This window comes from Macaca nemestrina, chromosome 2 (genome assembly GCF_043159975.1).
Source record: "Macaca nemestrina isolate mMacNem1 chromosome 2, mMacNem.hap1, whole genome shotgun sequence".
Taxonomy (NCBI): Eukaryota; Metazoa; Chordata; class Mammalia; order Primates; family Cercopithecidae; genus Macaca; species Macaca nemestrina.
In genome coordinates this window covers 169,576,884-169,599,735 of record NC_092126.1, presented here as the reverse complement: position 1 = coordinate 169,599,735, position 22,852 = coordinate 169,576,884, and positions in this window count along the sequence as shown.

The window sequence follows — 22,852 nt, the reverse complement described above, 5'->3', positions numbered from 1 at the left end:
CTTCAGCATGTTTTTAGTGTCTTTCTTTGGCAAAATTAAAAGGAAGATAAAGAGGGATATAGACTCTAATTCTATGTAGGAACAAGAGACAGGAAAATTAACTGACATGCCTAAAATCACACATCTAGGCAGTCAACTCTGTTCTGACTTAACTCTCTGTGGTAGATTCCTTGACCCCCACGGTGAATGGGGAGGGACTGGTGTGGAAATAGAAGAGAAGCAGGGTCAATGAGGTAATTCTTTCTCTCTGGACTTCACTATAGGTGAAGATTAGCAGTTGCTCCTTTTATCCGGCACTTTCCATTCATACAACACCAAACAGTTTTATACTTTTAAGTAAATGGAACCCTTATTCATGATTGGCATTGAGATATGCCATCTGGGAAGATCTCCAGGACGCCTACAGAACAGATATGGCTGGGCAGAAATCAAGAAAAAGATAATTTTCTTCATCTTCCTTCCAGAAAATCCATCTCAATAGCATGGCTGGAACATTCTCATGTACTAGCCAACAGCCCTTCATCAGGGAAAGTCTTTATGTTTTGAACTTGAAGTGGGAAGTTTACAGCAAAAGAAGAGAGATAGTGGGCTTCTCATACACACAGTTACTCAGTGATTTTGTTTGAAAGGAAATTGATGTGAAGTGTGTGGTGGGAATATTCTCTTCTTGTCTTTGAAATGCTGCTCCAGGGAAAGATACAAGAAACCCTGCCTTGAGTGCCGACCATTGAGTACAACGTGAGTTTCTCACACCACTTTAAACGCCCCCTGAGTTTCCACTCACCAGGACAGTATGGAGACTAAATGAAGCAGTATGGTGAGCCAATTTGCAGGACCTATATGAATAGAGGAATATTTTGTCTCCACGTCTTATTATAACTAGCATTCCTTACTGTAAACTAGAAGATTTGATTATCATGATGACCTTAAACTGCATGGATACTGATCTGGTCTGAAGAAGAGCCTCTCAGTCTGTGTTTCACTAGAATCAGACCTCAAGTTGTAAAAGTGTAAATGAAAGTTGGCAAATGCAGTCAGTGGTCCAGTAGAATGGCTATTTCTTCTTAACCTTAGCCCTCATTCCTCTCCAATGAGATCTGGTGATGGATGAGAACCATCTGAGAAAGTCTTAGGTTTTATGTTTGAATTCATTCTGCTGCTGTAATACAGTTCTTGAAAGAAAAATAGTTCAACTCATTTATTATTGTCTAATACTGAGCACCACTTTCTTCCTTTCTACCAGAGAATGGCAGAAATGACAGAAGGAGGCTTCTCAATCAATCAGATTTGTACCCAATCACTCATTATAGGTAGCAGAGTAATAGTAGGGAAGGAAATAAATAAATGATATCTGTTTTTATATCTGCATCTACCCTTCTGTGTGCTTGCATTTTACCTCCCTTTTCTACTTCTATCTTAACTTTTCAACCTATTTTCCTTCTATTTTTTCCTACCCTCCATCATTGTCTAATTTTTTTTTTTTTTTTGAGACAGAGTCTGGCTCTGTTGTCCAGGCTGGAGTGCCATAGTGGTGTGATCTCAGCTCACTGCAACCTTGCCTCCCAGGTTCAAGCGATTCCCTGCTTCAGCCTCCCGAGTAGCTGGGACTACAGGCATGTGCCACCACGCCTGGCTAAATTTTTTTTGTATTTTTAGTAGAGACGGGGTTTCACCATGTTAGCCAGGATGGTCTCGATCTCCTGACCTCGTGATCCGTCCGCCTCAGTCTCCCAAAGTGCTGGGACCACAGGCATGAGCCACTGCTCCCTAATTTTTTTTTTAAGAGGGTCTCACCCTGTCACCCACGCTGGAGTATAGTGGTATAATCACGCCTCACTGCAGCCTCGACCTCCTGGGCTCAGGCAATCCTCCCCACTTCCACTTCACGGTCCCAGTAGCTGGGACCATAGACATGCGCCACCACACCTACCTTACTTGATTTTTTTTTTTTTTTTTTTTTGAGACGGAGTCTCGCTCTGTCACCCAAGCTGGAGTGTAGTGGCGCGATCTCGCTTCACTGCAAGCTCCGCCTCCCGGGTTCACGCCATTCTCCGGCCTCAGCCTGCCGAGTAGCTGGGACTACAGGCGCCTGCCACCACGCCCGGCTTGATTTTTTATTCCTCTAACTTTTCCTCAATTTCTTCCAATCTCTTCTATGTTTCTTTTCTTTTCCAAAATACATATAACTAGAAGCGATGATCGGTTAGAATTAGAGAGTTCTGAATTTTAATTAATTTATCATTTGTTCAAAAAGGATGTGGGGTTGATAGATTTGGCAGATTATATTTCCCGAAGATGATGATGATGATATGCCCCATTCCTCATGTTCTTCTAGAACCTTGCCATTCCATCCTCAAGAGGTGGAGCCTTAATTATGTCTCTCTTCTTGAGTCTGGTAGGCCTTCATAACTGTGTCTACCAACAGAGTGTGGTAGAAGTGATGCTATGTGACTTTTGAGGCCAGCTCATAAAAATGCCATATATTTCTACTTTGTTCTCTTGAGACACTTGCTCTTGGAGCTCGGTCATCATGTTATGAAAAAGCTCAGGCAGCCCATGGAGAAGCCATGTGGAGAAGAACTGAGACCATTGTGCTGACTGAGCTCACTGCTAAAAGCTAGTACTAGCTAGCCAGCCATGAGTGAGTCATTTTGAAAGCAGCTTCTCCAGTGCCCCATTGAGCTGTCCTAGTTGATGCCATGTGGAACAGAGACAAGCTACCTCTGTAAAGATTTGCCCAAATTTCAGATTCATGGGCAAAATAAATGTTTGATGTTGTCTTAGACCAATAATTTTGTTATGTAGCAATAGATAATAGATAATCTGAGACTCATTTTCTCTAAAACATGGCACATTTAGTATTCAGAAGGAGCACATCTCAAATCCTATTGAGTCCCATCTCATTTTGAGGAAATCACTATTCAATTATTTGGTGTGTTTGTTTGAATCTAGATGCTGTCTATTTCACCTTTACAAATTTTACAAAACCTTTTTTCCTCAAAATATGGGCCAAGGACCAGGACCAGCAGCATCAACTTCACTTTGGAAATTGTTAGAAATGGAGAATCTTGGCCACCACCCTAGACTTAACTGAATCCAGGATTTTCATCTTAAGGTGCACCACTGTTTATTAAAGATGCAGCAACAAATGGTGTGAAGAATAAGCCTGTAAAACAGATGCATCTCTAGACACTAGACAAATAATTTATTATTTTCCACTTTCTTATATTTTTCAATTTTTTATTGTTTTAAATACACATAACATGAAATCTATAATCTTACAGATTTTAGGTATACATTTCAGTGGTACCAAATGCATTTATAATGTTGTACAACCATTACCACTGTTCATATTCATGATTCTTTTCATCTTGCAAAACTGAAATTCTTTACCTATTTAACAGTAACTCCCCATTTTCCCCAAACCCTGGCAACCATTATTCTACTGTCTTTTTTTATGATTTTGACAACTCTAAGTACCTCATATAAGTGGAATCCTACTGTATTTGTCTTTTTCAGACTGGCTTATTATACTTAGCATAATGTTCTCAAAGGTCATTGATATCGAAGTATATGTCAGAATTTTCTTTCTTTCAAGGCTGAATAATATTCAATTGTACCACATTTTGCTTATCTGTTCATCTATGGATGACGCTTGAATTACTTTCACATTTTAGCTATTGTACATAACACTGCTATGAACATAGGTGTTCAGATATCTCTTTGAGATCCTGTTTTCAGCTCTTTGGATATATATCCAGAAATGGAATTGCTGGTTCATATGGTAATTCTATTTCTGATTTTTTTTGGCTACTACCATACTGTTTTCTACAGCAGTTGTTTCATTTTACATTCCCATCAATAGTGCATGAGTATTCCAATTTCTCCACATCCTCATGAGCATTATATCTCCATTGTAATTTATTCTTTGATCCACTGGTTGTTTAAAAGTGTGTTGTTTAATTTCTACAAATTTGTGAATTTTCCAGTTTTACTCTGTTATTCATTTCTAATTTCCTCCCATTGTGATCAGGGAAGACTTTGTATGATATCTGTCTTTTAAAATCTATTGAGACACAATTTGTGGCCTAACATACGGTCCATCCTGGAAAATGTCCCATGTGCACTTGAAAAGAATGTGTATATTATTGTCATTTTGGTAGAGTGTTCTGTATATGTCTTTTAGGTCTAGTTGGTTTATTCTGTTGTTTATATCCTCTATTTTCTTACTTATTTTCTGTCTGGTGGTTCTAACCATGATTGAAGGTGGACTGTTAAAGTTTCCAACTATTAAGGTAGAATTGTATTTTTCTCCCTTTAATTCTATCAGTTTTTGCTTCGTGTATTTTGATTGTCTGTTATGAGGCATGTTAATGTTTAAAATTGCTCTATTTTCTTGTTGTATTAAATATTTTATTAATATATAATACCCTTTTTTATTTCATAATTTTTTGACTTAAATTCATTTTTGTCTGATATTTGTCTAGCCATTCCTGCTCTCTTTTGGTTACTATTTGCATGGAATATCCTTTTCCATCTTTTCACTTTCAACCTACTTGTATCTTTGTTTTCTTTTTTCTTTTTTTTTTTTTTATTTTTATTTTTTTGTGTGTGTGTCTTTGGATCTAAAGCTAGTTTCTTGTAGACAGTATATCCAGCAACCATGTGTTTTTTATCCATTCTGCTGATCTCTGTTTTTTGACTGGGTAGTTTAATCTATTTACATTGAAAGAAATTACTGATAAAGAATGACTGACTTCTGTTGTTTGCTATTTGTTTTCTATATGCCTTACAGCTTTCCCACATTTCATTCTGCATGACTCTTTTTTGTGTGTGTTTAGTTGATGTTTTGTGGTGAAATGTTTAAGCTCCTTTTTATTTCCTTTTGTTTATATTCTTTAACTCTTTCTTTTTGGCTACCATGGAGATTACATTTAACATCCTAAAGTTATAATACTCTAATTGGAGTTTATACCAGTCTAACTTCAATAACATATAAAATATCTGGTCCTCTACTATTCTTTCTTCACTCTTTTTGGTTGTTGATGTCATAAAATTATACCTTTATATATTGTGTGACCCCAAACATAAACTAATAATTATTTTAAATGCATTAGTCTCTTAAATAATATAAAAAACAAAACATGGAGCCACAAACCAAATTTATAACAATGTTAGCTTTTAGACTAATGATTGTTTTCTTTTAAATGTATTAGTCTCTTAAATTATGTAGATAGCAAAAAGTAGAGTTACAAACTATTGTGATAATACTACTAGCTTTTATAATGGTTCTTGCATTTATTGAGCTCTTTGTTTCTTCATACAGCTTCAAGTTACTGTCTAATGTCCTTTCATTTCACCTTGTAGGACTCCGTTGAATATTTCTTGCAGGGAAGGTCTAGTGGTAATGTAGTAATGAGCTCCTCAGCTTTTGTTTATCTGGCAATGTTCTCCTTCTTTTCCTGCTTCAACCCTGCAAGTAGCTGGGACTACAGGGGCATGCCACCATATCTGGTTAATTTTTTGCATTTTTAGTAAAGACAGGGTTTTGCCATGTTGGCCAGGCTGGTCTCAAACTCCTGATTCAAGTCATCTGCCCACCCTGGCCTCCCAAAATGTTGGAATTATAGGTGTGAGCCACTGCACCTGACCTCCTTCACTTTTGAAAGACAATTGTACTGATATAAAATTCTTGGTTGACAGGTATTTTTTTCTTTTGCATTTTGAATACATTGTCCCACTACCTGATGGGCCAAAGTTTCTCATGAGAAATTTGTTAATATTCTTACCAAAGATCCCTTGTATATGATGAATCACTTCTTTTTTGCTGCTTTCAAAATTCTCTCTTTGTCCTTGTATTTCAGAAGTTTGATTATAATGTGTCTTGGTGTGGGTTCACCTTGAAGTTCATTGTGCTTCTTGGATGTTTATATTTATGTCTTTCATCAGATTTAGAAACTTTTCAGCCATTATTTCTTCAAATATTCTCCTCACCCTTTATCTAGCCCTTCTCTTTCTGGTACTGTCACAGTGCGTTAGTTGGTTCACTTGATGGTGTCCCATATGTCTTTTAGGCTCTGTTCACTTTTCTTCAATCATTTTTCTTTTTGTTCCTCAGACTGGTAATTTTCATTGTATCTGCAAGTTTGCTGATTCTTTCTTGCCTGCTCAAATCTGCCTTTGTATTTCTCTAGTGAAGTTTAAAATTTTAGTTATTACATTTTCAGCTTCAGAATTTCTTTTTGGTTTCTTTTTAGTGTTTCTGTCTCTTTACTAATATTTCCATTTTATTCATAGGTTGTTTTCTTGACTTTTTCCAAATCTTCTTTTAGTTATTTGAGACTTTAAGTTAGGTGTTTTAAAGTCTTTGTCTATTAGATCTGCCACTGGGTCTCTTTCAGGAATAGTTTTGGTTGATTAATTTAAAAAATTTTGAATGTGCCATACTTTTTTGTTTCTTCATGTGCCTTGTAATTTTTTTTTTTTTCTTTTAAAGACAAGGGCTTGGTCTGTCACCCAGGCTAGCGTGCAGTGACATGATCATAGCTCACTGTAACCTCAAACTCCTAGGCTCAAGCAATCTTCCCCCCTCAGCCTCCTGAGTAGCTAGGACTACAGGCTTACCATGCCTGGAAAATATTATTTTATTTGTTTATTTATAGAGGTGGAGTCTCACAACGTTGCCCAGGCTGGTGTCTTATAATTTTTTTGTTGAAAAGCAGGCATTCGAAGTTAATAATATGGTAACTCTGTAAATCAGATTCTCCCTCTTCCCCAGGGCTTGCACATTTTTTTGAAAGTGTTTTGTTTACTACTTTAAAAAAATGTTATGTATTGTTTCTGTGTCAAGGATTAGCCTGATGTGCAAATTTAAGGTTTCTTTTCTAAACCTGCACCTTTTCCTAGGTAAGTGCAGTCACTTTCTAATTTTCCCTTTATGTGCATTGTTTTTTAATGTCCTAGTCTTTAATGTCTGACTTCTAAAAGGGGGAAATAGAAAAATAAAGGTAGATTTTTAAAAAATGGAAGTGATTCGCCTGCCTCAGCTTCCCAAGTGGCTGGGATTACAGGCATGTGCCACCACGTCTGGTTAATTTTGTATTTTTAGTAGAGACAGGGTTTCTCCATGTTGGTGAGGCTGGTCTTGAACTCCTGACTTCAGTTGATCCACCCACCTTGGCCTCCCAAAGTGTTGGGATTACAGGCATGAGCCACCGCACCTGGTTTTAAATCTTCTTGAAGTTACTATAGCCAGACAGGGAGGGGCTTATAACAGTGGGGGAGGTGCAACAACTGTGGTAGCATGCTCCTTTGTCTGAGTCTCTGTGATCAGAAGGAGCAATCAATAATCAGACCATAGTTCCCCTCTATTTGGAGGACAAGGTTCTTTTTGCCCACTCTGGCTCCTGCAAGCTGCTCCAAGAATTCAGACACAGCTGTATGCCTCATTGCTGGGAGTGGGGAATGGGTAGTTGCTATTATGCTAAGAGCTGACATGACCAAAATAAACTTAATTTACCATCCAAGCCTTCTCCTGGAAGTTGCAAGCTTTCAATAGATTCCAGAGTTCCAAAATAATTACATCAGGCAGACTCTGGCAGTGCAATTGTTGTCTAGGTGGGGAAACAGATTCCTGGTGCTTCCTACTCCACCATATTTTTGAAAACATCCCCCTTTTCCCATTAGCTTTTATTGCTCCCCCTGGAAATCAGAGAGCTGTGTGTATAGGAGATGGAAAATAAGAGAGATGTGGGAGTGTTATTATGATGGAAGTAGAAACGTCTGAGAAAGTGAAGATCTAGAGGCTCAAAAGTTACCTGGAGACTCTAGACTGGGTGAGACATGTTTCAACTGTTTTATTCTAGGCATTTAGGGACATGTATCACAGGGAATAAGATGGAGGAGTAGTAGAGGCACTTTAACTTTTTCATAGTTGACAACATTCCATCAAATAACAGGTTGCGTGTTTTCTTTCTTTTCTTTTTTTGCAAATGTCTAAAAAATGTTCTCTAAGATTAGAAATAAACTATCATTATTTTTGTCATAAGTTGGGGTTTGTGTGTTCACACACTCTGCTGCTCTTGGGTAAGTGCCTTTATAATGGTTTGATCTCTGCCCTAAAGCACAAAGGAGCTGCTTTATCTTCATATCTTGTGTTTCAAGATACTCAGCATGTATAAAGTATATCTGCAATCCATTTTCTGTGGGTTTAATCCTCAAAAGTTCAGTTCTCCCCAGCAGATAGGACTTGTAGGACTTTGTATGTTAATGAAAATAATCTTGAATTCAATGAAGCTTTTGTTGCTTCCACAGCTCCTTTGCAATCTTGTCATTGATGTTCAGATATCCTACTGCATTGCCATGATTGAAATATGGTCATTCCCAGAGTAAAGCAAAATTGCAGACTATTACAAAGTAGTTGGTTTGAAAAGGGACAAATATTACTATCCAAAAAGGGCATTTGGTATCACTAGAACTCTTGGGAGTTCAAAAACTCAGCTTCATTGGAATGGCTTCACTATCCCTGGAAATGCCCATTTTCTCCTCTTGTCTATCTTATTTTCCCTATGTCTCTCTCAAACTGGCTCCAATTGTTACTTATGTTTTAAAGATGCCATATAAAAGTGCTGATGTTCATAATGTTCTAGTCATATTAGGGTATTTAATAGAAACATAGCAGGAAACTCAGGCAAATGGATTGTGCCTCATATTCATTATGACCAAACTCGTGAAATGAGACACTAGATAATTCGACATAATCATGCTCCCTATGCCCTAGGAAGAGCAAAAGAGAAGCAAATATCTGAGCATCTCTCCTCTCTATATAGGTATCCAAGTGCACTTGGAGAATCAAGTTTATTATTTTGGCTAGCGGTTTGGCAAATAACAGAAAACTCCTTCTCAATTGAATGAAATGATAAAGAGTTGATTATCTCACATAAAAAGTCCAGAGGTAGATGGCTTCACGCGAATTCATTAGGGATCATTTCAACATTTCTTTTTTTCCTTTTTTTTTTTTGAGATGGAGTCTCTCTCTGTCATCCATGCTGGAGTGCAATGGTGAGATCTCAGTTCACTGCAACCTCTACCCTGGTTCAAACGATTCTCATGCCTCATTCCCCCGAGTGGCTGGGACTACAAGCATGTGCCAACACACCCAGCTAATTTTTGTATTTTTAGTAGAGATGGGGTTTCACTATGTTGCCTAGGCTGGCCTCAAACTCCTGACCTCAAGTAATCTGCCCTCCTCAGCCCCCTAAAGTGCTGATATTACAGGTGTGAGCCACCGCACCCAGCCCCATTTCAACACTTCAACTTTTATAGATCTTATCCCGGGGCTGACTTGCCTCATATTCACAACATGGCTGCACCAGCTACATGTATTCATATTCTCAATGCAACATCCTGAGGTGGAGAATGAGAACTGTTTTTAACATTAAGGGAGCTCTTTCCAGAAGTCCCTTGGCAAATTCTCTTTATGTTTCATTTGCCAGATTTACATCACATGTCCATACTTGAATCAATTAGCAGCAAAGGAAATAGGAGCACTGCTGCTGACAGATTTATTAGGACATTCTGGAATCACAAAGGAAAAGAGGGGACACCTGAATAAAACGTGGAATTTTTGCTAGCAAGGAAGAGTGTAGGAAGTGACAAACGTCTACCCTTAAGATTAAAATGAACCCTAAGTAATGTTGTCAAAGGGAATTACCTGAAATACTCCAAAGAATAATATAGCAGCATTACAATGATTTAAAAAAAAAATAACAACATAATCATGCCAGTTTCATTTTGCAAATTTTATTCTAGTCTTTGTCCACTTGTACATATGTTTTACATAGTTGAAATCTTAATTTTGTAGTCTATCTTTACTGTGTAATTATAAATAATATTTGTACACATTTTATATTATGGTTATCACCTTTCATGACTAAGTTCTCTTTTATTCAGTTGATTTAACATTTTAATCCAGCCTGTATCATTTGATCCTTTTATTACTATTAAAATCAGTGCAATATATCTTTAAAGGGGTTATTTATATTAAGTACACATCAAGAGTAAGGTCATTACCAACACATTAGGAAAAGCAATGTCAAGTAGTTGAAAGATCATCAGACTTGGAGTTGAAGACTAGAGTTTTGTCTTAACTCTGCTATATCCTTGTTGCATTTGCTTTGGCTGGTTTATCAGCCTTTTGAGCCTCAGTTCCCTTATTTGGAAAAGATGAAATTGGAATAAATAAATTCTATAATCATTTCCAGCTCCAATTGTCCATGATTTTATGAATTCTAAGATCCTTTGAAAAGCTTAATTTTTGGGCCGCAGACTAGGAAACTGACTTAATAAAGGCATAGAGATGGAAAATTGGTGGCCACGTTATGCCTGTAGAAAACTCATGTTTAGCCAGCCCATTTTTATGTAAAGTGAATGCAAATACTTTTTAGATAGAGCATGCACCATTCAGTTTGGTCACAGTTTTCTCCGCTCCCTGTTGTTTGATACTAGGAGGCTTCATACCTTTATAGTACCTGTCTTGCCCCTAAGGGCTTTGAGTTTGCAACCCCTGGAAGAAGGTGACACTGTGGCAATTGAATGACTCCCCAACCTGAACTCCTGAACCTAGCACCTAGGTTTCCATGGAAGTCTTCCTTCAAAGTATTGTTGAAAGGCAGCCTTATTTGTTCGCAAGATCTAGTGATGGTTTCCATGTTATGCACATAAACACCTTGTCAGGCATCAGAGACAGGTTGGAAAGGATGATTGATGGGAGTGGGCTTGTGAAATCACACCTGCTGTCACAGCAGATGGGGAAAAAAGCCGGAGTAACCTGTGGAATTGCTGATTCTTTTTGGAAATTCACTCATAAAAACATAATTTTAGCTCTTTTACATACTTTAGATAGAGCCAGTATCACAAACCAAACTCTAGGGGAGCAACTAATATATGAGTTTGCAGGAGTATAATTTCAATAAAATAGCAAGAAGCCTTCACCAACCAGGTGAACTGGTATTTGAGCACTGGGGTGGTGAAGCAGCTCTTTCATTGCCAAGCAAAAATATGTCATTCAAGCTGCAATTGCTGGCTGGCTGCCCACTGGGCCTATAAGCATGTCCTCAGTGAATGTTATCCCAATCCATGCATAACTATTGCCTTTGGAGCACAGAATGCATCGTAGAGAGGAAAAAGGAGATAAAATAATTTTTATTTTTATTTTTATTTTATTTATTTATTTTCTTACAGAGCAAACCAATAAACAGAAAATGGGAAACATGGGCTTGCCCCAACAGGGAATCCATGTGGACCTGAGGAAGTGCTCTGAGATCTCCTTTGACTTTATTCTGTTGTTGGCTTTGCCCTGAACAGCTTAGCAATAGTTATACTAATTTTACCTGATATGCATTTAAAATTTTATTCAACAATTAGTTAATGAGTTTCCACTATGTTCATGGTACTGTTGTATAGGAAGTACAAAGCAATGTGTTTGGAAGGGTAGAACATGCACATCTGCCTAAGTTAAGAAAAAAGGAAAGAGTTCAACAGGACTAGACGAGAGACCCCAAAGTAGGATATGATAAAATCCAAATGAATTTTTTGAACAGTCAGAACTGTGTGTGTGGAAAAGGAAAAGACAGATCAGCTGAGTAGAAAACGAGGACTCTCCAGAGAAGCCGAGGATTGATTTGGGCCTCACAGTTTATGGGAGTTAGGGTCAAGCTAGGACATGATAAAGGAGAATAGTTTTACCTACCAGAGTCCAAAGTCTCTGGCAGTTCAATGAGTCATTTATTCATGCACTCCTTTGTTCATTTTTTCAACAAATACTTATTGAGAATTGATTCTATGACAGGCCTGTTTTGGGCCTAGAGAATACAGTGAATAAACATGACCGATAGATCTCTGCTCTGGTACAGGGAGGTGGAGAATAAAACCAAGGAAAAAGAGAAAGTCTCAGATAATGGTTAACATTATGCAGAGAGGTAGAATTGGGTGACAGTGAATGGGTGACTATGGTAGACCTGGTGCTTTCTTTACTTCTCTGAAGAGGTGATGGATAAGCTCATATCTGAAAGACAAGGGGCAGCCAACCATTCAAAGGTCAGTGGGAAGAGTATTCCCAGCAGAAGGAACAGCTGTGCAGAGACTCTGAGATGGCAACACGATTAGCAAATTTGAAAAGGCCAGTGTTGCTGGGTGTAGTGGATGACAAGAGAGGTGGAACAAGGTGAGGCTGGGGAGAGAAGATGCCAGATGGCGTAGGAGTCTGCATTTTATTCTAAGTGGGATGGAAGCCCTTTGAAGGTTTAAGCAGAGAAATGATGTATTTGATATGCAGGTCCCTCTTTCTTCTGTGTGAGAGTGGATTACAGCAGGAGCAAGCCAGGGTGTGGGGAGGCTAATTCAGAAGCAAGTTGGCAGCTCCCTGGACTCCAGTGGTAGTACTAGAGATGGGGAACTGTGAATACATTGGGTTATATATGAGGACTTTCAATGGATGGATTGTGGGGCATGAGGGAAAGGGAGCTGCCAAAATAGTGATTGAATTGGATCTAGTTATTAGGAGTGTGCTGGTTTCTCTGAAATGCCTAAGGAAGTTCTATAAGAGCATTGAGGATCAATCAATCAGAGGAAGCATGCTGTAGAAATAAATGAAGACCAACCAAATAAGACAGCAAAGGCTATTTATTTGGAGTTTTGCTATAGTAAGGGAGTTGGCTATCATCACTTGTGTTTTGGCAAAGTCTCAATGGCAGACAGAGGAGGGGGAAGTTTTATAATGGAAAAAAAGGGAAGGCTTCAGGTGTGCCCTGATTGGAGGCTGGTGGCATGGGGAAACTGTGGGTTAACTATTATAGAAGCAGAATATCCTCTGTGATTGGTTAGGGGTACATATTTTGCTTTCTCTGACTGGTCCTAAGTTGGAAGTGAGGACAAAAATTAGGGAAGCTGTCAGTTATTAATCAAGTCTTGGCCATTTGGGACGGATTGCTATGAATAATTATTGTTTTGCTTCTTGGATTGTCACTGAAGATAGCAATCTGGCTCCCTGCAAATCTGATTTATAGCAGGCTGGCTTCCTGGTTGCTTATTGTAGATAAGGGGTTGGTTTCCTGGGCAGGTTGCTGTAGGTAGTGGGCCAAAGTTCTGTTTTTATGTATGATCTGGCTAGGGTCTATATAGCTAATTTCTCAATGCCTTGATAACACTTGTTTTTATTTGTGACGTAGGTCATACATTTTGATACATTTTTTTCTCTATGCTCTTCCAAATTCATTTCTCTTCATCTCATTGTTGTCTGTCTTTTTCTTTGCTTCAACCTCAGTTCCACTGGTGATTACACTTGCCTTCAATAGCTCATACAACACTTACCTCTCTCCAAGATGACTATTTTATGACAGATATTCATCGAGCTTCCAATCCTAAAGCTTGAGGTTGACTAATGACATTTTATGTCTACTTCTTCCAAGTCTCCAGAGATCAAAGTGTGGTTTATCAATTGATGCTGTTAAGCAAACTTTGCTATTGTGTCTGAGATAAGGTAGGTACAGAAATTGAGAGTAAGTGTCAGAAACACTTATAGCAATTTGACAAAATACTTTTATTTCTGTTGAACTTAATATTTAAATTTTAGGCTTATACACCCCCTTTTTTCCCACTTCATCTTTCCTATAGATAGATTGGAAATTTTAAAAAAACACCAACAGAACTTTCATAACATATAGTTTGAAAAATACTGTGCTAGATTCCTTACAGTTGCCAGCTCTACAACAACTGGAATGAGATGAGAAATGGAGGCAAGCCAACAGTTTAGTGCTTATACATGAGGTCAGAGACAGTGGCTGACCTGACTAAATAAGGGCTGCTCTTCCAACCTGGAAGGCTCCCTCTCCCTGCTTCTCAGAGCAGTTCCTGAGTCAACTGGGGCTATTAAGCTTTCTGTCCCCAACATCTCTAAGATGTGTTGAGCATGCCAACTTTTCTGATCTCACAAAAATGTGGTACATTCTGTCATTAGTTTTTCATGTGATGAACTTGGACTTGCTACCCTGCCTTTTTCTGTTACTCTGAAGGCAAATGTTCTGTCTTGTCTTGCATCCCTTCCTACCGTTGCTTCCTTCCATGGGAAAGACTGACATGGTCTTGGGCATCTTGCAAAGACTTTTTATTTTTTTCTTTTTTTTGAAACCACTTAAGTAAAACAAAGTCTCTTGCTGTCAAGTCATTTGCCACTAATGTTCAGAGAAAATTCTGCTTTTCTTAGTCATCAACAGTGAAGGAGAAACAACTTTCTCCAGACTTAAGGGAACCTTGTCTGCTCTCAATTCATAGGAAATTCCCCCAGGCAGGTATCTCCAATCAGCTCTAATCTACTCATCGGTGATTTTTCTTTCAAAAGGAACCACTTGAGGCTGAGCCAGAGGCTTGTCAAGTACTTTAGGCCTTGTGGGGAACAGGGCGGAATAGAATAAAGGTGGATGAAGAGGGGAGCCATGGAGGAGCTTATAAATCTGCTACTAAATACCAGTAAAACATTTTCTTGAGGTAGAGTACCTGAATTCTAAGGAGGAGAGTGTGATTTCCTGTAAGTTATTTTTGTTTAGTTTTTGTCTTATTTTCAACAACTGGGAGATACTTTAAAAAATCTCCATAAAATGAAGGCTAGGTACATTCAGCCCTAGTGTAGGTAAGGGGTGTCTAGCTGACATTGTACTGATTCACTATGCATAGCCAAGGATGACTGACAAACCCTGGCAAAAGCATGAGTATCAAAATGAGAAAATGTTAAAAGTCTGAAATCACATAGTAAAATGTATAAAATTATGAAAATATTTCCATTATTCCCAATTTAGCTAAGCAAAGCAACTAAATCCCATAGCACTCTTTATTATTTATGTAATAACAGAAGATGGCAAATAGAGACAATAAGATATAAATTGACTTTTAAACGTTTTTGGCCTTGTGATTGAACATCTACATAGTTTTATTTTCAGATTTAAATTTCATTCAAAGTGGGGAGGGGTAGCCATGTATTGCCATCTTGAATAGTACAATTAGGATTCCAAAGGGTTAAATATAAAGTATTTATATTTATAATATTATAAGACACTTTAAAATTATAAAGTATCTTATTCACATATAAAACATCCATTTACATAAGAAGAAGTTGGGGAGATCCGGCTTGACAACACTGCGGGACTAAGACTTGGGCAGAGAATGGTTGATTGGATCACAAGCTTAAAACCAGCAATCTAGTTAAAATAAAGGAGACATCCACAAAACTTCAAAGCTGTGCAACTTTAGGCTGTAAAAACAAAAGTAGATAAAAAACTAGGGAAGGAATATCCCTGTTGTACTCTAGGCTGTCTAGGTAACCTTCGGAATGTCTTTGTGCAACAAGAGCACATTTTGAGCAGGATGGCCATGTTGGCAGAGGGATTGCTAAACATGACATAGGTACTCTGTTTTGTTGCTCACTTGACCTAGTTATTTCCTATTCATGTTGTTTGTATCAATAGCCACTTCTTTTTAATGCTACGTAGTATCCCATTATTTACCAATTTCCAGTATTTGATTATTACAAATAAAGCAGCTATGAACATACATACACAAATCTTTGCATGGATTTATGCTTCTTTTTATTTTACTTTATTTCTACTTTTTCTTTTTTTTTTTTTTTTTAGAGACAGAGTCTCACTCTGTCACCCAGGCTGGAGTGCAATGGCATGATCATAGCTCACTGAAGCCTTCAGTTCCTGGGCTCAAACAATCCTCCTGCCTCAGCCTCCCTAGGAGCTGGGACCACAGGCTCACATCAACATGCCTGATTGGACATATGCTTCTTTTCTTGTGAATAAATACTGAGGCATGGAATGACTGGGTGCTGTTACAGGTATAAACCAGTATCACACAGTTTTCTAAAGTGGCTGTACTACTTTACATTTCCACCAACAATGCATAAAAGTTCCAGCTCTGCATCCTTGCTGAACCTTGTATGGTTGACAGCTGTGTGGCCAGTCTTTTAAATTTTAGTCATACTAATAGATATGACCTGATGTCTTGTGGTTTTAACTTGTGTTTCTCTAATGAATAACAATGCTGGGCATCTTTTCTTGTGCTTGTTTACCATCTCCATGTCTTTGCGTTAGTGTAGTATCTATTCAAATCCTTTCCCCATTTTATATTGGATGTTTGTTTTCTTATTATTGAGTTTTGAGAGTCCATTATACATTCTAAATACAAGTCTTTTATCTAATATATGCTTTGTAAATATATTTTTTCCAGTCTATGTCTGTCTTTTTATGCACTAATAGTCTTTTATTTACTTTTTATTTTTTTCTAAAGTCAAGGTTTGCTCTGTTGTCCAGGTGGAGTGCAGTGGTGTGATCATAACTCACTGTAACTTCAAACTCCTTGGTTTCAGCAATCCTCTGGCCTAAGCACCCTGAGTGGCTAGGACTATAGGTGCATTTGGCTAATTAAAATTTTGTTTTTTGTAGAGAAGTGGTCTCACCTTGTTGCCCAGGCTGGCCTTGAATTCCTGGCCTCAAGCGATCTCCCCACCTCAGATTCCCGAAATGCTGGGATTATAGGCACAAGCCACCGCATCTGGCCTATAATGTCTGTTAAAGGGCATAAGTATTAAATTTTGATAAAGTACAATTTACTAATACTTTCCTTTTGATGGATTGTGTTTTGGTGTCTCAGATAAGAAATCTTTGTCTAACCCAAGGTCACAAAGATTTTCTTCTAAAAGTTTAGTATTATCAGGTTTTACGCTTAAAACTATTATTTCTTTTGAGTTTGTTTTTGTTTATGGGTACAAGACATGTATTGAAGTTCATATTTTTGTATGATGACTTTCATGTTTTCTGCCACCTTTTGTTGACAAAGTTATTCTTTCATCATTGAATTGTCTTTGCAACTTCGTGGAAAATGAGTGTCCATATGTATCTAGGTATATTTTTGGACCCCTCTTTTGTTCCATCAATATATTTGTCTATCTTGACACCGATACCAAACAGTCTTGTTTACCTTGGCTATATACATCTTCAAGTCAGGTGATGTTAGACCTCTCTAACTTTGTTCTTGTTTTTCAAAGTTGTTAGGTTATTCTAGGTCCTTAATATTTCCATATGAACTTTAAAACCAGCTTATTTTCTACCAAAAAGTCTGCAGAGATTTTGATTGGGATTGCATTTATTCTATAGATCAAGTTATATAGATCTTCTATAGAAATCAGTATTGAATCTTTTAACACATAAACAAAAGTATATCTATTTATTTAGGTCTTAGTTTTTCTCAGCAATATTTTTTAGGTTTTAGGGTACAGGTCTTTTATATCTTTTGTCAGATGTATCTTTAAGAAAATCTCATATTCTTAATGCTATTACAAATAATACTGTTTCATAATTTCTGTTTTCTTTCTCCTTTTTTTGGAGATGGAGTCTCACTCTGTCACCCAGGCTGGAGTGCAGTGGTGCAATCATGGGTCACTGCAGCCACAGCCTCCTGGGTTCAAGTGATCCTCCTGCCTCAGCTTTCCAAGTAGCTGGGACTACAGGCATGTGTCACCATGCCCAGCTAACTTTTCCACTTTTTGTAAAGACGGTGTTTCACCATTGTTGCCCAGGCTGGTCTCGAAGTCCTGAGGTCAAGCTATCTGCCCACCTCAGCCTCCCAAAGTGCTGGGATTACAGGTGTAAGCCACTACACTCAGCCTGGTTTATAATTTCAATTTCCAATTGCTTGTTGCTATATATAGAAATACAATTGCTTTTTATAGATTGATCTTGTATTCTGCACCTTACTTATTTAGTTCTAGTAGGATTTTTTTGCTGTAGATTTTATATATAGATTACCATGTCATCTGAAAATTATGACAGTTTTATTTCTTTCTAGTTGGCTAGCTTTTATTTCTCAATCTCTCTATAGCTATAGATAGATATCTATAGAAAGAGAAATAAATATGCACACACATCTACACTTAATTTATAAAACATATAAATATGTTTTTGTTTTTTTAGAGGCAAGATCTTGCTCTGTTGCTCAGGTTGGAATATAGTGGCACGATCATACCTCATTGCAGCCTTGAACTCCTGGGCTCAAGTGATCCTCCCACCTCAGCCTCTCAAGTAGCTAGGACTATACAGGTGCATACCACCATGCCAAGTTAATTTAAATAAATAAATAAATAAATAAATATATATATATATTTTTTTTTGGTAAAGACAGTGTCTCATTGTATTGCCCAAGCTGGCTTGAGCTCCTGGTCTCAAGCGATACTTTCACTTCAACCTCCCAAAGCACTGGGATTATGGGTGTGACCCACCATGCCCAGCAAAAAATTATACCTGTTATATAGAATTTAAAAATTCTTACTGTTTCATTTTTGATAGTTTTTGTTTTCAGGTGAAATTCACTAATCTTTTCTTCCATGATGTCTAACATGCCATTAATTCCATCCAACAACATTTTCATCTCCTGTATTGTCTTGGTCCATTCTGTGCTGCTATGACAGAATACCTGAGACTGTATAATTTATAATGAACAGAAACATATTTGGCTCTCAGTTCTGGAGTCTGGGAAGTCCAAGAGTGTGGCACAAACATCTGGCAAAGACCTTTGTGCTGTGTCATCTCATGGTGGAAGGTGGAAGGGCAAGAGAGGGTGAAAGCAAGAGGAGGTTGAACTTGCTTTTATAATGAAGCCACTTTCAAGATAGCTAACCCACTCTGGTGATAGAAACATTAATCCATTCATGAGGACAGAGCCCTCATGACCTAATCAGCCCTTAAAAGTCCCACCTCTCAACATCGTTGCACTGGGGATTACATTTCCAACACACAAACTTTGGGGGACACAGTCACACCATAACATATACCATGATTTTCATGTCTAAAAATTCAATGTCTTTTTTTTCTTTTGCATGCCTCTATATAACTTTTTAAATATAAAGAATACAGTAACAATAATGATGTCAATGTCCTTACCTGCCTATTTAATATCTGTGTCAGTTCTAAGTCAGTTTTGACTGACTTATTCTTTCCCTCATTATGAGAGTTAATAACTATAGGAACTAATCTCTGAATCAGGTAAAAAGAAATTCTACTGTAACAATTGATTAGAAGGCCTAAAATTAAACAGTTCAGATTATAACATAAAACAAGAAAAGTCATGAAAATTGTCTTCAGAGAGAAGGCAGATAGATGTATTATGAATTGTGAAGAACGTGCAAGTACAAGGTATACTATTGGTGAGAGGAAGGTTAAAACAACAACAACAAATCTCTATAAATGAAAAATATCACCCCTCAGCAACAACAAAGAAATACAATTAGAAACTCAGAGAAAACTGAAAGTGCATATAAGAAATTTATGTTATGAAAATAAAGTAAATTACACTGCATGATATGAGCAATTGATGGAAATGAAAAAGCAGTATTTTCTGAAATAATAAAGCAAAAATTCAGATAATTCAGAAAGATGAAGAGGAACAACTAATGCTTTGTATTCGTGTATACTTTCTTTAGGCTTGTCATAATTACTAAATGTAATTATATTCCTGTGATGTATTTAGTTTTCCCCTTTGAAACTAATGTGTCTTTTTTTATAGGTTATTTTCTTTTTCATAGGAGCTTGTCCCTATTTATCTCCTCCATGGGTTCACACTTAGTGCTTTTTAAAACTAAAAACTCTTCTGTTGTTGTTTAGGCTCAGTAGTATCTTCAGATGCTTAAAGACAGCCGATTAAGTACTGCCTTTTAGAAACGTAAACTTATGCCCATTAAGCACATGTTGAAAGACTCTTCACACAATCACTTAAACCCCTTCGTGTTTTTTCTTTTTCTTTCTTTTCCTTCTTTTTTTTTTTTTTTTTTTTTGAAACTCAGTTTCGCTCTTGTCTCCCAGGCTCACCGCAAGCTCCGCCTCCCGGGTTCAAGCGATTCTATCTCAACCTCCCGAGTAGCTGGGATTACAGGCGCCCGCCACCACGCCTGGCTAATTTTTTGTATTTTTAGTAGAGACGTGGTTTCTCCATGTTGGTCAAGGTGGTCTTGAAGTCCCGACCTCAGGTGATCCGCACGCCTCAGCCTCCCAAAGTGCTGGGATTACGGGCGTGAGCCACCATGCCCGGCCCATGTTTTTTTTTAAATTGTTTTCCTTAACTTCGAAGACAAATTTTTGATGAAACCGTTTTTTTTTTTTTTTAATAAACAATTTTCTGAAGTTCAGTGACACCCAAAGTTTCCTTTTAGTTTAACCGTCAGATTAAAATAAGATTATATTTCATAGCTTTACTTAGAAAGAAAGAAATATGTATTCACTGTCTCCGTGTTAGATGAGAAATTTATCCTTCATTTACTTCCTTCATATTTCCTCTCCCAAGTTCTGGATTTCATTAATAAAATCTGAGATTTTATAGACAGATTACTTTTGCTATTACCATTCAGATTATTTGCCATCTTTCTGACTAAAGAGTTACCTGCGACATTACTTTTACTTTTAAAAGAGGTGAATAGCAATTATTTTTTATTTTAAGGTATTGTAGGTAGTACTCCCTGTGAAGCAGACAGTGAGATGCATCCATCATAGCTCAATTTGTTCCTCTGCTCAATCCTGCTTTCCAGGATCCTTGTTATTTCTAGGTTAGATTTCTCAGGTTTGTCCTCTTGTACTGTCCCCAGGTCCCCTGCAAATGTCACTGCCCTTTCTGTTTTCTCTAATGTCAGTGTTTTTCAGGTTTTTTGTTTTTGTCTTTTTCTGCAGCATTTAATCTGTTGTTATTTGTTTTATGACTGTTTTTAATTATCACAATAATGATTTGTTTCTTTTAATTCCTCCTGAAGTCTTCTTTTTATATTGCTTTCTCTGTATTATTGGTTTTAGTTTCAGAGATACAATGCTCTTTCTTGAAAATTACAAAATAAACTAGAACATTTTGGGGAAATTTCTCCTTCAAAGAGGACAATTTTTTCTCTATTATACTGGTCTCTTTTTTGGATTATTTACATTTTTTTTTAGAATTACATTTAGGTTGATAAATTAGGTTTTTAGTTGTGTCTATTTGTATTACATTTTAGTGGATGCTACAGGGTTTATAATATACATCTGTAATTTTTCATTGTCTATTTAGAATTAATATTTTCACATGAAATGTAGAGCTCTTTCAACTATGTAGGTTCGTTTATTCCATCTCTATCCCTTACGTTTTATTTATTATATGTATTACATCTACATACATTATAAACCCTAACAAAATATTATTGTTGTTTTTGCTTTAAGCAGTTATATGTAGTCTAAAGAAATTAAGAGGAATACATAGTCCTATATATTTATCAGATATTTGCCATTTCTGATGTGCTCCGTTCCTTCCTTAAGATTTTGCTTCACAAATCAACAACCCCATTGAAAAATGGGCAAAGGACATGAACAGACACTTCTCAAAAGAAGACATACAAGTGGCCAAAAAGAGTATGAAAAAATGCTCAATATCACTAATCACTAGGGAAATGCAAATCAGAACCACAGTGAGATACCATCTCATGCCAGTCAGAACGGCTATTACTAAAAGGTCAAAAAGTAACAGATGCTAGGGAGGTTGCAGAGAAAAGAGAATGCTTATATACTGCTGGTGGAAATGTAAATTAGTTCAGTAATCTTATTACTGGGTATATAACCAAAGGAATAGAAATTACTGTACTGTAAAGACATATGTATGAGTATGTTAATTGCAGCACTATTCACAATAGCAAAGACATGGAATCCACCTAGATGCCCATCAACTGTGGACTGGATAAAGGAAATGTGGTATGTATACACCATGGAATGATATGCAGCCATAAAAAAGAATGAGATTATGTTCTTTGCAGAAACGTGGATGGAGCTGGAGGCCATTATCCTAAGTGAATTAATGCAGGAACAGAAAACCAAATGCTGCATGTTCCTACTTATAAGTGGGAGATAATCATTGACTATGCATGGACACAAAGAAGGAAACAATAGACACCAGGACCTACTTAAGGGTGGAGGGCAGGAGGAGGGTGAGGATGAAAAAAATTACCTATTGGATATTATGCTAATTACCGAAGTGACAATTATCTGTACATCAAACTCCTGTGACATACAATTTACCTATGTAACATACCTGCACATGTTCCAATCTAAAATAAAAGTTGGAAAAAAATGAGTTTCTTATGGCTAAAAAAAAAAAAAAAAAAAAGATTTGCTTTCATTTTCCTTCAACAGGAAGAACTCCCTTTACACTTTCTTATAGTGCACATCTGATGGCAATGAATTATTTTAATTTTCTTTCTTTTTCTTTCTTTCTTGAAGGATATTTTTGCTGAATATAGAATTCTGAGTTTATGTTTTTCTTTTGGAACTTTAAAATGATTCTCTCTTCATTTTTGGTATTCAGCAGTTTGACTATGATGCTGCTAGGTATGGCTTTGTTTGTATTTATTCTGCTTATAACTGAATTGCCTAAGGTGGAATCTGTGAATTTATTTTTTTCACCAAATTTAGGAAAATTGTGGCCATGCTTTTTCAAAATTTTAATGCCTCATTTTCACACTTTTCTCCTTTAAAGATTTCAGTTGCATATATGTTAGGCCATTTGATACTGTCCCATGGGTTTCTGAAAATCTATTCATTTTTTTCAATTTTTATTTGCTTATTTTTATTTTTTCAGATTGGAAAATTTCTATTAATGTATCTCAAGTTAGAGGATTGTTTTATTTGTCATCTCAATTCCATTACATCCAAGGAGTAAATTTTTTAAATGTTTACTTTTTTAGTTCTTGAGTTTACACTTGGTTTTTAAAATATAGTTTCTACTTCTCTGTTGAGATTTA